Source organism: Palaemon carinicauda, chromosome 43, assembly GCF_036898095.1.
Source record: "Palaemon carinicauda isolate YSFRI2023 chromosome 43, ASM3689809v2, whole genome shotgun sequence".
Taxonomy (NCBI): Eukaryota; Metazoa; Arthropoda; class Malacostraca; order Decapoda; family Palaemonidae; genus Palaemon; species Palaemon carinicauda.
In genome coordinates, this window is record NC_090767.1 from 45,729,823 (window position 1) to 45,734,732 (window position 4,910).

Here is a 4,910-nt window from a genome sequence, read left to right on the forward strand (position 1 = left end):
ATAATAATGATAATAATAATAATAACCTTTTCTCGTGGACTAAAGCTGACATAAACCTAATGTTGCCTCATTATTATTTCAGATATGAAAGTCTACGACTTCAACATTTTTCTCAAGAACAAACAGAATTCGAACATAACTCTAGAAGCCAAAATGCAGGAGAAGAAGAGTTAAGATTTGGGCCGAACTGAGAAACGTTTGTTGCTGCTGATAACTGGTAAGTTTGCTGTCGGTTTTGTTGATGATAATGTTGATTAGTTTGCGGTGAGTTGCACTAGTAATGGACATCCATAGTAGGCAGGTTTGCTGTAAGTGATTGGACAAATCTCTCACTATAACCAGTAGCCAGTCAGCACTGGCCAGCGTGGTGAAGGAGAGTGGCCAAATATGTATGTATATATATAGTGTATATATATAATGTATATATATATTATATATATGTGTGTATGTATATATTTATATATATATATATATAAATATATATATACATATATATATATATATATATATATATAAATATATCCATATCTCTATATATATACATACACACATATATATAGTATTATATGCAGTGTATATATATATATATATATATATATGTATATATATATATATGTGTGTGTGTGTGTATTTATAAATAAAGAGAGAGAGAGAGAGAGAGAGAGAGAGAGAGAGAGAGAGAGATTTATAGGCTCTATTCCAAGAACTACCTGAAGACCTTCTCATATTGCAGCCAGTTCAAATATTATGTCGGTAAAAACGAAGCAACTCTATAGGGCCTTTGGAAGGAGTAAATCTAAGGCGTAATTATGTACTTGAATGGGCCTTTGGAGAGGCCAAGGCTTCAGAATAAGGGTAAATGATGCATCAAGCTGCCCCTTTTCTCTTAGGAGGTTTCTTTGAAAAGAGGATTTTTGTTCTTATATAGATTTTACTATATTTATTTTTCATTCTTGTGGAAGCCTTGGCTAGCAGTTAATTTTTTTTATTTTACATTTTTCTAAGACTTTCTTTCTTTCTATAGAAAGGTATCAGACTTTAATTTATTTTTCAGGAAGACTTATATAATTTCTTTCATCATCATCATCATCTCTTCCTACGCCTATTGACACAAAGGGCCTTAGTTAGATTTCACCAGTCGTCTCTATCTTGAGCTTTTAATTCAATACCCCGCCATTCATCATCTCCCACTTCACGCTTATTTGTCCTCAACCATGTAGGCGTGGGTCTTCCAACTCTTCTAGTGCCTTGTGGATCCCATTTAAATGTTTGGTGAACTAATATCTCTTAGGGAGGGCTAAGGTCATGCCCAAACCATGTCCATCTACCCCTCACCATGATCTCATCCACATATGGCACTCGAGTAATCTCTAATAGTTTCATTTCTAATCCTGTCCTACCGTTTAACTCCATTCTTTTAGCTCATATTAATCTTATATTCTGTTTTGTTTTTTTATTTTACTAATAAAGTTAATTCCTTAATGTCAATATGTGTGATTTTATCACTAAATATATAAACCTGGCTCGTCAGAAGAAATTATATATCTTCTTAATATGCCGTGTTTATTGAATATATGACGTCACAACTTAGGTATTATGTATGTTATGGAATAATTATTTAAAAATTTCCTTTATAAACAATTTGAGCATAATTCCTAAAAGCCATTGGTCATACATTTTCTTTTTAACTAAAAGGAAATAATCTTTTCAATTTTCTGAATTAGTTTATAAAAGTATTGTTTAATTTTATATTATTTTTTTTTTCTAATCTGTAAAAGAATAGATTTTAATATTTTAAGGGTTCTCTCCAGGTTGAGGGAGTGAATTTTCCCAATTGTTTATTTCTTTGCTAAAAGTCTTCCTTTTACATATCAGAAGGCCGTGATATGTGTAGAATTCATCTCCAGCCTCTATAATGCCCCCCCGCCCCTGGTCATCAACGCCCCCCTTATGTTAATAGAAAAAATACGAAATATCATTAGTAATTTTCTAATTTTTATAGGTTACCCCTTTAAAACTGTTCAAATACGTTTTCTGATATCAGTGATATCAAAGAAAATGAGCTCAGGGGAGACTATGATTTTATATCCAATATTTTCGTCATCAGACAAAAATCGTAATTTCTCGTTTTTTCTTTTTCGGGAGAGGGGTGTATTTCTTTGCTTGTCCTGCTCTTATGCCTTAAGTAATATAATATTTAGATGTTTTAGGCCATTAAGTGACATAATACCTAGAAAAACACAGAAGGTTTTTTCCCTAAATCGAAATTTTAATTTTTGGTGAATATTTATTTCTAGGTATCACTCCATCACCATCACTACCTAACCTAACCTAACCTCCTCGTTTTTTTCTTTCTGTGTGCTTATTTACTGTTCGATTTTGATAAAACTTGGTCTGCTTGTTCCATATGGATAAACAAACATAATTACAGAGCGAATTTCAATTCAAGACATTAGTTTCTCACTGGTCACCAAACAACTTTAAGTCGCTAGCTCCAATTTTCACATTTTTATTCATAAAATCCTTTATTTTCCCTGTAGGATGATAAAACTTACAGAGGATATGCCTTATTATAGTGCTAATAATGCCTCAAAATTTCATTAGCCTGTCTTGATTAGTGTATTTTTGGCAAATATTTTTACAATTAGCACCCTCTCAACCCGGAGACTACTTACTATACAGTATATTAGATGGAGATGGTGTAGGCATGCTCTTAGCACTCCCCAAGAGAGATTAGTTCACCGAACATTTAATTGGGCTCCACAAGGCGCTAGAAGGTGGGAAGATCCAGGCCTACATGGCTGAGGACTATGGAGCGTGAAGTAGGAGGTGATGAATGGAGAAGTATTGATTTAAAAGCTCAAGATATAGACGACTGGCTAAATCTGACCGAGGCCCTTTGCGTCAATAGACGTAGGAGGAGGAGATGATGATGATGATGATGGTGATGATGATGATGATATTATCATTTTTACCAAAAAAGAATTTTATCTCACTTAATTATTTTGAGAAGTATTGATTTAAAAGCCCAATATAGAGACGACTGGCAAAATCTGACCGAGGCCCTTTGCATCAATAGACGTAGGAGGAGGAGATGATGATGATGATGATGATTATGATATTATCATGTTTGATTTTTTTACGACAAAAATAATTTTTTTTTTATTTCGAATTTTTTATACCCGTTATTAACCTTCTCTTCTCTCCTCTTCGCCTCTTACCCAACAGAGTTCTTCTCTTACACCAAAGAATTTCCTACATTTTTCTTTTATATTTTTTCCTTCCTCAAAGAAGAAGTAATTGCTATTCGAGACGCCTCTTCAAAAAGATCAGGGGAGAAAAATGGGATCATTAACTCAAGTCCTCTGATTTATGGGCGAATTGAAGGGCACCTTCCTCCTGACTCCTGTTCTTTTTTTTTCCTCTTTATTCCTTTTTATATAAGGAAAAATACACGCCAATTACGTTCATTTAGTTAAACCAGCTTAAAAGTTTTATTTTCTGAGATGATATATATATATGTATATATATATATATATATATATATATATATATATATATATATATATATATATATATATATATATATATATATATATGCCAAGGCACTTCTCCCAATTTTGGGGGGTCGCCGACATCAAACAAATGAAACAGAAAAGGGGACCTCTCCTCTCTACGTTCCTCCCAGCCTGACAAGGGACTTATTCAAATAAGCCATATAATTTTGATACATTAATGTCTGGATTCTCTTAATGATCTCGAGATCAGAGCCCCAGGTGAAATCACACAAAGACAATAGCTTCTGATCGGCCAGGAGTCAAACCCTGGTCCGGCAAGCTTGTATAGACAGTGACTTACCAGGCCAAGTGGTAAGTCACTGTCTATGCAAGCTTGTCGGACCAGGGTTCGACTCCCGGCAGGTCAGAAGCTATTGTCTTTGAGTGGTTCCGCACTGGGGCTCTGATCCCGAGGTCGGTAAGAGAATCAAGGTATTAATGTAGCAAAAGTATATGGGTTATTTGAATATGAAAAACACGTCTAAATGTGAAAAATATATCATATATATATATATATATATATATATATATATATATATATATATATATATATATATATATATATATGTATGTATATACAGACACACACACACACACACACACACACATATATATATATATATATATATATATATATATATATATATATATATATATATATATATATATATATATCTGTGTCTGTGTGTGTATGTTCATGTATTTATATCCCAGCCACCCGTTGAGATACTACCGCCAGAGAGTTATTGGGTCCTTTGACTTGCCAGACAGTATTGCATTAGATCCTTTTCTTTGGTTATGGCCTAATTTTTCTTTGTCTACACATACACCAAATAGTCTGGCCTATTCTTTCCACATTCACCTCTGTCCTCATACACCTGACAACACTGAGATTACCAAACAATTCTTCTTCACCCAAGGGGTTAACTACTGTACTGTAATTGCTCAGTGGCTACTTTCCTCTTGGTAAGTGTAAAATATACTCTCTAGCTATGGTTAGTAGCTCTTCTGGGAGAAGGACACTCCAAAATCAAATTTTTGTTCTTTATTCTAGGGTAGTGGAATAGCCTCTGTACCATGGTCTTCCACTGTCTTAGGTTAGAGTTCTCTTGCTTGAGGGTACACTAGGGCATGCTGTTATATCTTATTCCTCTTCCTTTTTCTTTTTTACTTTTTATAGTTTAAATATGAAAGATTTATCTTAATGTTGCTACTGTTCTTAAAATATTATATTTCGATTGCTCATTACTTCTCTTGTAGTTTAAATATTGCCTTATTTCCTCTCCTCTTTGGGATATTTTTACCTCTTGGAACACTTTTCCTACAGTGGACTAGAAACAGATATATTTTATG

At 33.5% G+C, this 4,910-nt stretch overlaps 1 long non-coding RNA gene across 1 annotated transcript in view; it reads left to right on the plus strand.

The window, feature by feature from the left end:
• Positions 1–4,910, plus strand: part of LOC137633400 (uncharacterized) — a 601,319-nt gene that overhangs the window by 130,814 nt on the left and 465,595 nt on the right. The window contains exon 2 of the long non-coding RNA XR_011042192.1: positions 83–217. This is a non-coding gene — a long non-coding RNA (uncharacterized lncRNA). The remainder of the gene's footprint in view (positions 1–82; positions 218–4,910) is intronic.